Source organism: Ambystoma mexicanum, chromosome 12, assembly GCF_040938575.1.
Source record: "Ambystoma mexicanum isolate Mex_15411 chromosome 12, UKY_AmexF1_1, whole genome shotgun sequence".
NCBI classification, from domain to species: Eukaryota; Metazoa; Chordata; class Amphibia; order Caudata; family Ambystomatidae; genus Ambystoma; species Ambystoma mexicanum.
In genome coordinates this window covers 230573389-230584216 of record NC_090936.1, presented here as the reverse complement: position 1 = coordinate 230584216, position 10828 = coordinate 230573389, and the positions used below count along the sequence as shown (strand labels likewise).

The 10828-nt window shown below is 45.7% G+C and overlaps 1 pseudogene; it reads right to left on the bottom strand.

Moving 5' to 3' along the window:
• Positions 1-226: 226 nt before the first annotated feature.
• Positions 227-10828, bottom strand: part of LOC138513471 (valacyclovir hydrolase pseudogene) — a 190677-nt pseudogene continuing 180075 nt past the window's right edge.

The window sequence follows — 10828 nt, the reverse complement described above, 5'->3', positions numbered from 1 at the left end:
CCATTCCCTAATCACCCACACCACAAAAGAATCCCACTGGACTATCAGTGTATGACATATACTGGGTAACAAATCATCCTCCGAGCTAGTGTGTTGGCTGTAGGTCAATGTGTTTCCATAGATTTCATCAGTTAAGTGCATGTTCATTTTTATAAATGTTAATTGTTAAACATGCAACACTGAAAGGCTTCTCCTGCAATTAGAGCCACTTTTCTTTACCCAATAAAAAACATCATTGGGCTACTTACTGGTAAGGGGGTAGATTAGTGACACTACAGCAACTCGCACAAGTGGCTGCTGGATAGATGGACTGCTTGCTTGACCAATGCTCTAGTGGGTTTTTTGCCCTTCCCACTGCTGAATTGTCCAGCAGATAGGCATCAAGCATCTGTGAAGCTTATGGTCTGCTGTCTGTTCCTATTGGAAACCCATCTGTATGCAAGGTGCCCAAGTCACTGAGGAGGGTGTCACACATATAATCCTCCATGTAGTCTGCAACAACAACATTCACAAATCTTTCATCTTTAATCAGCGGTGAAATGGCTCAGAGGGTTATACACTTGTTTCAGTGATCTGTGTTTGAGCTACAGGTCGCACGTTTGAATCCTGGAAAGGCCACCTCAGCCTTTCATCCTTGCAAGGTCGATAAATGAGTACCAATTTTGATTGGGTAATAATAGTAGTGTATGTCTTATGTAAAGCGTTTAAGATTAAAGCTCTATATAAAAAAACAAATATTATTATAGGTGTCAGAGATGTGCTGCCTGTTGATCCTGCCATCATTGGTAAGTTTGACATGCCGACTTTAGTAAGCACATTTTTGAATTGTTGGTGATTTTCCTGCTGCCTGCAGTCTTTTCTCAATTTATACTGCAATTGCTGCAGCAAAACATCCTTGCACAGTGGAGCCTCCTTATGACACTTTCTGCCAGTCCTCCTCCTAAGAGGCATGCAGATTAAAGTCAGCTGTTTTTACTTTGAAACACGAGTCAACAAAGGAAGCCAGAAGCTACTCAAAGTTACCGTTCTAAGCAACTACTTATGGATCACCAAACTAGGCTGAAAGCTGGTCCATCACCAGCTTTGCCACATCCTCATCACCTGTCAAGCCATGGGCCCTCGCCATGTTTGTCAGGTTGAGCTCAAGCAGGTACACCAAAGGGAGAACCTCGCTTAAGGGTACGTTGTGAGCTGTAACCTGCTTGGTGGCCACCTCCAAGGTAATTCCACAGAGGAGACGAAGACATCAGCTGCAATCAAAACAGTGCTAAAAATCCCCAATCTAGAGCGCTGCTGTAAGTGTTTCAGTAATCTGGGATTGTTCATCAAGCGGGTCCAAAATGTGCACATTAGAATTCCAACCGGTGGCCATTGAAGTCTTCAAGTTGTGCATTGGTATCTTGTGACAGATCCTTCCCGCAAAGTCTTGTCCTGTACGCTGCCATTAATACCAGCTACTTACATCTACTCTTAATCCTCTTTCTTGTCAGATATCTTGCACCTTACTGCGCGTGCCACCCCTTCCACTTTCCAATAGACGGGTGGTGGACCAAGCATTGGAAGATTACCATAAGCAATTTCTTTTCCGTCGTTATTATCTGGGCCGACATCTCCTTTTTGCGGTTACGCCAATATTAACCAACCTGCAAACCTTTAAGCTTTAAGGCATCCTAGAGGCACCAGCTGCTGCCTTGTGTACCTTTCAAAGAAAATGTGTTGTTCCACACAGCCGACCAAGCACCACTAAGTACTCCTTTTCCCACTTTGCTAGATTAGAACAGAAGTACAGAAGTGCACAGACGGCATTTGTCACTGAATTTTGTTTGCGAAATAAGAGAGATGAATGCAGCCAACTTACACGTTGTCGTTAACATTCTGTAGCAAAATAAAGAACTTCCAACAATTCACTGTGGTGTTACTAAACTATGGGAATGTTCTCTAACCATATGCTCTGTGTGCGCATGTCTGCTTTTGCTTTAGTTTATGTTGTTCCTTTCCGTAGGTAGGTGCTCACATGACAGAGTGCGCTACGCTTGGCACGCACATAAAGAAAATACCTGGAGTGCACGCTGTGAGGAACAGCTGTCCACAAGTAAAGTCAGTGACACCCGTGACTGCTGCAATGGTGTATGCTGCACACATGTATAGGTAATGGAAGCGATGCACACATTACAATTTCACACAGTAGAAGCGCCAACCGCATTCGTTGGCCATCTCAGAAAGTATGCAAAACAAAGCTAACAGTCAGATGGCCTGCCGTCCTGTATTTGGCTGCACTTAACAGCGTTGATAATGTTGTCGGCTGAAAATGTATGCGGGTTGGTCTGCACATTATCCATACTTTACATGTGTAATGCCTATTAACTCGTGTCATTTCGCAATATCTTCCTTCACTCTCAAAGCAAAGAGTATTATGAGAGGCACACCATACGAAACATAAATGGTGGCATCTCAGTCCCTGAATGGCAACAAGGTCAATGACGCACACCATATGCAAGTGCAGGCAATTCACGCTACCTCTACTGCTGTACTAACTGCAAAATGTCCTCCACAACAGTTCTATAATAGTGAGCACCCACAGGAGGCATACATATTTCCAAGAGTGTATGCTGGAGTTACATAACAGTATAAGACCCGACACCAAAAATGCAACATTCTGAAACCTGCTTCCAACCACTGGCCAGCCTGTTAGGTCCAAGGGCCCCAGCCATGCACACAAGGCAGTAGGGGTTTTGCAGGCACAATACAAAATAGCACACCACTGGAAATATCCTCATATTGTCTGCAATGCACTCCCCATCCCCAATGGAGTCTGCCTGCACTCACCAAAAAAGGATAGTCGCCTCTATAGCTGCCGACAATTAAGTATATACTATGTAAATAGTCCATATCGCAAAACTGTGATTGTAAAAAAATTCCTTCCATGTGCAAATGTCTGCCTGCCCTCCCTGAAGCAAGGGTGTGGCCAAGCCCTAGGCTCCTGGGTACATACAAAGGCCTACGCCCTCAGCCCATGCACCCAAGAGGCTACTCCTTCAACACACCCACTAGAAGGCAATAGTGGTGTGCATGCTACCATGTGGCCACGTAGCTTTCCTGACAACCGGTACATATGGGTACACTAACTGACTCAAAGAAGGCTACAATCTCCAAGCTACTTCCAAACAGTGGCCAGACTGTTAGGTACAAGGGCCCTAGCCATGCACACAAGCCAATACACCTTTGCAGGCACAACACAGCATAATACATCGACTGCAAATACCCTCATATTGCCTCCAATGCACTCCCCATCCCCAATGGAGTCTACCTGCACACACCAAAAAATGATAGCCGCCTGTGCAGTTACACCCCAATGAAGTATAAGTGAGTAGCTGTGTAAAGGGTCCATATCGCAAAACTGTGATGGTAAAAAATTCCTTCCATGTGCCAATGTCTTACTGCCCTCCCTGAAGCAATGCTCTGGCAAAGCCCCAGTCTCTTGGGTACATGCGGCAGCCTATGGCTACTGCCCATGCACCCAAAAGCCTAGGCCTTGCCCACAACCACTCCAAGGCAATGGAGGCATGCATGGGAGCATGGCGCCTCACCCCATACTTCACAAATGTACTACAACCTCCGACACCGTACCCAACGCCACAACACAATGGTAACCCACAACAGCAATATAGCCACCGGGAACCCCTAGCCAACAGCAGGATGTCAGAAGGTATGTATATAATAACTTTTGCAAATGAGCAAAGGCAATGGGAATGCACTCTTTGTACGCCTGTGTGCAATTCACACACCATTATCACAGTGGTCCCATACATGCCTACATGGCGCTGCGGATGTTGTGCCAAAGACCTACGCTCTTGTGTACATGCAGAGGCCTACGGCCTCCACCTATGCCCCCAAGAGCGTAGTCCTAGTACACACCTACTGCAAGGCAATAGAGGCATGCATGGGAACATGTGGCCACTGAGATGGGTGTAGTAATGGCCCAAGGGCTAAGTTGCATGCCAGAGCATAGATAGAGGGCCTTAAAGGGGGGCCTAAGTGCCATTACCACCCGACCTGACGCGGCCAGCAAGGGTCTCATTGCTATTAGCACCCCATGTTTGCAATTCCGGAAAACTGGGGTGCTAATAGAAATTATTTTTATTTTATATGAATGGGAAGCCTCACAGTTTCCCCTTAATTCAAACAAAATACTCACTCAAGATGGCCACCCTGGAGCTTGAAGGTGTAGCTCCATGCAGAACTCTTCTTCCATTTCCATAGTGGCCAGCAAGGACACAGAGCAGCAGCGGCGCAGGGGTGCTATGCTGAACCTATCATGTAAGTGGCACTAGGGGGTGGGAAGGGAGTGGGAGTGTGCGGGGAAGATGGCAGGGTGGGGGAAGCAGCCATCAGGCTGCTCGGAACACAGGTTGAGATTGTCGGATTCAGCCCACAATCCGAGCAACCTGATTGATTGGCTCCCCCGCCCGGGGTGCTAATAACTGATTACAGATTAGTTTTGATGTAAAACTAGCCTGTAGGAAGAACATTATTTCAAGGCTTTTATACAGATATTGCAGGCTGTCTTGTATTATTAGAATATGCTTATTTTAAAAAGTCCTCGACTACTCGGTTAAATTCTTCTGCAAAGCGCATATGTAGGCTGTGGCTTCCCTCTTGCATCATATACAGTTGTGATCCCTTAATCTGCTTATGAATAAATTCTGCATGGTAGGGCCGCACCAGATTATCTTCCTGGCCATGAATTATCAAAGTTGGGCACTGAATGAGAGGGAGAATATGGCGACAAACATTACCATTGTCAGTCTTGGGAAAACAGGCCATTTGTTTTACAAACTCATTGAAGCATTTAGACAAGTACTCAGTGTCATACAGTTTTAGCCGGATCTTTCTAAGACGATCACTCAATTGGGAAAAATCAAGCAAAATATTGAAAAGCTTCATGTCTTCATTCATCACATAGGAAAACGCCCCTGAAACAACAACCTTGCGTATTAGGTCAGGGTATTTCCCAGCTGCTATGAGGGCTGTTGTGCCACCAGCGCTCCACCCCATCACAGAGAACCTCTTGAACTTCAAGGCCTGCATGAGATCCACAGCATCCTTTGCATCCCTTTCAAAGAAATCTGGAGGATAATCCCGACATGGAGGAATGGAGCGGCCTTGGCCACGTGGATCCCAGGCCACCACTGTGAAGAGCTCTTTATTCACAGTCTTCAGATGTAGTTCAAAGTCTGTTGCGGCGCTACCCATAGCACCAGGGATAAGCAGAATGGCATGATTCCCCTGCCCTGTAAGCTCATAATGCATGAGTACCCCGTTTACTTCAACTTTGGCAGAGGTCACAGAGGAACAGTAAGACCTTGATGCCTTCAATGACATCACCAATGCAGTGTTGAAAGATCTAGCTAAACACCATAAACGAGAGCTTCCCCTCAACAGAGCCATGTCACAGGTGCATAGATGCTGAGATAGCACCAAGGGGAGTCAGTGTTCCAGTGTCCTAATGGATGAGCACAATACAGGGTATCAGTCCAGAGAGGTCTTCTGTTGGCAGAAGGGACAATTTTTTCTACAGCTTCTTAAGCTTAGACCAGGTGCAGTGAGAAAGGCATACATGTACAGTATGGACACAGGAATAAAATAGGCTCCCACAGTGGTACAAAGGTCTGATAAAGGGCCCAATTATAGACAAAGGTAGCAGAGAAACGTATTCAGCAGTGCAGTAGCAGAGGCCTGGTGTGGAGTGTTGCTCTGAATAACTAATGACTGTCGTAAAATAGACACATGCGAAACAATAGAAGAGACAACTTGAGAAAGGCTGGTGAGGATGTGCAGAGACAGTTAGAGCCAAGTATCCAGAAACGAGTTACAGATGCTTTAGAGTAAATGTCAATATTGATAGAAAAAATTATAATTTCCTTGTGTGAGACTCTGTTCAAGTCAGCTGAGAAAGGCTGAACACAGGTGACGGGTGAGCTGTACTGTGGTAGACTTGCGCAGAATGCTCGCGGTAAGACTGTCCATTCAAGAATCACTATTTGTCTCCATCGGTGGTGTGGTGCTGTGAGATCCTCTGTTGAAGGCTTGTCTTCGTTTCTGCACTTGGTGACCCTCGTTGGCCTTTTCTCAGTTTGTTCTCAGTAGTCTTGAGTTAAAGATGGAGGCACTACTTATGCAGCTTCCACTAGTCCTGTGTTTGTAATGACAAGATCACTATGGTTCCACCATAGAACAACTTTTCTCTAACTTTCAGGTCTGCTGTCTAGAAAGATTCCTGGAAAATAAAATAAAAGAAAATTACTTGAATTGCAAAGAATGCTCACAGGAAACGTGGCAATCTTAAGGAAGACAAACTATCTTGTGGCTATCTCCAGGGAACATTAGACCTTGATCATTGCCTTTGGCCTCGGCCCAGTGCAATCAACAAATACAATGTGCCAAAAGAGAATGACCTGTGGTCCTGCCCGCCTGACACTGTGGGCATATTCACTGTGTCTGGGGTAGTTGACATACAAACATTCCCTGGTGAACATACCCAGAGAGCACTGTGTACAGGTCATGCTCTGTGGCCACCCTACTGAGATTTAAATCTAGAAGAAAAGGAACATTTGTGGGAGACCCAAGTGTTTCTCGTGACTCTGACCAAAACACAGAAAGAACAAATCCTAGAGGATGGCAAACCAGAAACAAACCAGCAGCTGCATGCAATTCAGCCCCATCAAGAAGAAGCCCCAGATCATTTAGTGAGCAGGACGTCTTTGCGTTGTGGACAAGATTCTCCAGTCTGCAAGGGAATCTGTGTGCCATGAATACAACATACAGAACAGCATCTGCTGCATTTAACAGGGAGAGCTACTAAGAGTCCCAATGGTAGCCTTTTGAGAAGAGAAGGGTTTACTTGTGCCATATATATATTTCAGTTTCATCATGGGGGGGCTACCTGCTATCTGTCCTGATGAAGGCCTAGCCAAAATTGAGGGGTGATGAAGATAGAATCTCCCACATAAGAAGCTGAAACACACATCTTTCGACAATGTTTTGTTTGTATAATACACAGTGCATCAAAGAAAATATATGCAAGTCTCAGACGGAACACATGACTATTTATTTTATATTGTCATGGTTTTGACACTTTCATTTGGCCACACAAAACTTTGAAATAGGGTGTGAGCACTGTAAATGCCCAGAAGAAAAGCATTGAGGCGAGAAGTCCAGACGGGGGTCTGTGGATTAAGAAAAGTGATTTTGTTGTTAAATGTAAAACTGCTGCTTTGAGTTTTTTTGAGTCACTTTTACTAACCGCATCACTTTTTGTTTGTGAACAAAAATTCACCAAGAGTGGATTTGAGACTGATATTTGGTGCTATTGAGTTTTAAAGTTTTTATACAATAATTAAAAAAATAATCTAATTTGTCCATTAAACCATTGAGCACAGATATGTTCTGGCGGGAAGACAATGGGCCTCATTACAGGTCGGGCGGTCCGGAAATAACAGTGGCGGTAAACACGCCGCCACTGTTAATTCCGGACCGCCCGATCCCGATTCCTGCAGGCGGGAGGTGGCGTTCCCGCCAGGTCAGACCTTCCGGGTTTTCCACCGCCCGCCTGCAGGCAGACGAGGAAACACTGGCACCATCACGAGATGGTGCCAGTGTTTCCATGATCCCCATTCCCATTGAGTCCTGTAGGACTCAATGGGAATGGGGATTTACACCATTCCGCCTCTGGAATTCCCGGGACACCGGGGTTGTAATGCCCCGGTAATTCCAGGAATCAAGGAGGCGGAATGGTAATACGAGTCTGGCGTTAACCGAGGCGGAAAAACCACCTGGTTACCGCCGGACTCGTAATGAGGCCCAATGTTTTGAAAGGCGTGTGACTGAGCGAGAATGATGATGATAGATGTTTGGTCAGAGTCACGAGAAACACGTGTCTCCTACAGTTTTTTTTCCATGTTCTTTGGCCATGCACAGGGCAGAGAGGACATGCAAAATCATCTGATCTGCATGCCTAGGTGACAAGTGCTGTGTCATGGAGTTTGGCAATGCCCCTGGTAGAGTGCAATACTAACAGGGCCTAATGCCCCATGTACATACTAACAATGCCCACTGTGCATGACCTATGACCAGGCCTATGGGGCACTATTGATATTTTCACTGCGCCCAGGTCATGGTTTCAGACCATGCTCCTGGCACTGTGCAAATGTGAACAGTGTGCAGAGTGAATGACCTATGGCACAATGCACATGCCAACAATGCTAAATGGGCATGTCAGGGTGAAAGGTGGGTGAAGAGATGCGACTCTTGCAACAGATAAACAGTGCAGTTCGTGGGGAAAGCTGAGAAGTGCATATATCGGACCTGGCCAATTAATATGTCAATGAACAGTGAAATATAGCAAAACAAAAAGGTGATGGCTGGAAGGTTTAGAATAAATCTTAACTTCTGACTTTGCTCTGGGCAACTCTCCAGACCAACGTTCTTCGCCTGCCAAGCCATTATAAAAGGGGAAAGTCCATATGCAAATCAGGCTTCGTCCCACCCCCTAAGGGGCAGTCCAGCCCGAACTGCTAGTCACATCCCTTCTGCAGGAGACCACAAGCATCCCCAGATATGTTGCAGCCTTGTTGGGCCTCATCAGTGAGGAGCAGCTTGGGTCTCTAGGCCCAGCAGGCACAGGACATCACTGCCCTCAAACTCTGACTCGCCATCTTCCTCTCATTCCTTTTTCTTTGTCTTAGATTCAAACCGTCTTTATTAGCCTGGAATGTTACAACCGCTTTTAATACGATAGAAGACCGGAGTTGCTTTTAGTATACAGTGCAGTACACATTTTATTGTCCTCAGAATAATGAAAAGCAGAGTTGATATGCCAGGGTTCCAAGCTATTGAATACAGATTTCCCACACATTTTTTAATCACATGCATTAACCCAAAGAGGTATCCTACGAGCTACATTCATTGGCCAAGTATATTTGTGGGTATGATAGCAGAGTAGATTACTGCAACCATTCCACAGATGCTTGAGTAAGCTGAAAGACAGTGGTTTCAATTCAAGCAAGCTCAAGGGCTTAACATTCTGATTTTGTAGATGTCTGTGTATCGTTTACGTCTTTGGTTCTGATCCTGGTAAGCAGACCTGGGCGAGCTCCCCAAGAATGGACTAGTCATAATGCACTAATCCTTTAGCAAGGATTCATCCATGCCATGAGAACAGGACTGCTTGTCTTCACAGGCGAATCCCAGATAAAATCACGCCGTGCCGGAACTCATGACAAATAATGGGTTGGTTTGTTGCGTTCATCTCTAGGGAACTGCAGCTTTTCGATCTCCAAAACATTTGGACTACAGCTCCCATCAACAGAAGCCAGCATATTCAATGGAGAGGGGGGTCATTGGTGTTGTAGTCCTCAGCATCTCATGTGCCACAGGTTCTAGACTACTAGACTCATCACCAATCAAGCTGTTATCGGGTGATCTGTCGTTTTAGTTGCAGTTCATTAAGACAATCAGAGCCCACGCAGGCCCCAAAGGAAGTGTATCCCTCTCCTTAATGTCCAGATCACTTCCTGTTTCTTTGTGAGTTTTACTAGGTTGTACAGTAATGTGCAGCACAGGCCAGAGTCACACATTGCAGGCTCTGGTGAGAATTTGAAGCCTTGTTTTGAACAGTTTGCAGGAGTTGTATATGTTAGTTTTCAGTCTTGTGTGTATTATCTAACTGTTTGCTGTATTTTTTATGTCAATTTTGTACCCCTTCCTTTACTGTTTGTTCAGGCTGTGAGTGTAGTGTGTTAGTTTTCCTAATATAAAAAAGAAGCATGTATTTGCCTATTCCTCGTGTGCCTGTCCTTTTGTCACCTATACAATTTAAATATTTCCTACATCTATTTGTATCCACACACATGCAAATAAATGTTTACACTGTCACAAATTGTTCTCCGTAGTAGTGTAGTGTGTTTTGCAATAGTACTATTGTGTTAGAAAACCATTGTGATGGAATAGGGTGTTCGTTTTAGTTCTAGTTTTAGAAGTAGTAGTGTTAGTTCACTTGCTTGTTTTTGTTGGTTCGCTTGGGGATGTGCTAAACTTCTCTCTGGTTCTCTCTGGGATACATGTCTTTGGGTTCTCAGGTTATGCACACAAACACGGTTCTCAGCTTTGCTAATTATGGCAGATGTCTTGGTGTGCCTTTGATGCTGGAATGGGAAATGGAAGAAGGACTGGGAGGAGAAGGAGACGCTGCACATCTCCTCAGAGGAGTATTGCCCCATTATGGGTGAGAGGAACCTTGTGCTCTTTTTGGATGCTGGTTCGCAGGCCCAGGCCAGACAGCATCGCCAATCCTCCAAGTCGCCGGGGGAGGCTGAGGCACTAGAGGAGGCATAAGGAGAGGGTGAGGAGGCAGGGAAATCGGATAAGGCCCTGGTGGTGACCAGTAACACAGAGGCACGGTCTCATGTCAAGTCTCATGGCCCCACAAAACTACTGTAGGAACAGAAGTGCAAATTTCTCATGCGGGAGAAGTGTGGGTGCAGGAAGCATCCTTGAGGAGGAGTTTGGGTGGGGCGCATAAAGGAGGACATGGGGGGGTCAGTATAGGTTTCCCAGAATCCCGCTGGTGTTACCTGCAGGATATGTGGAAACTGAGGTACCGTTTTCGACGCCTGATATCCTGTTATTACCGGGATATTACAGGCAGCTGAAAGGGTGGTCATTCCCCATTCCATGGAGTCCCATAGGAGTCCATGGAGGGGATTGTCAGAATGACGGTAACTCAGGCATTTCTTTGCCGGTGAGGGTCTGATTTACCTCCAGCTCTTGG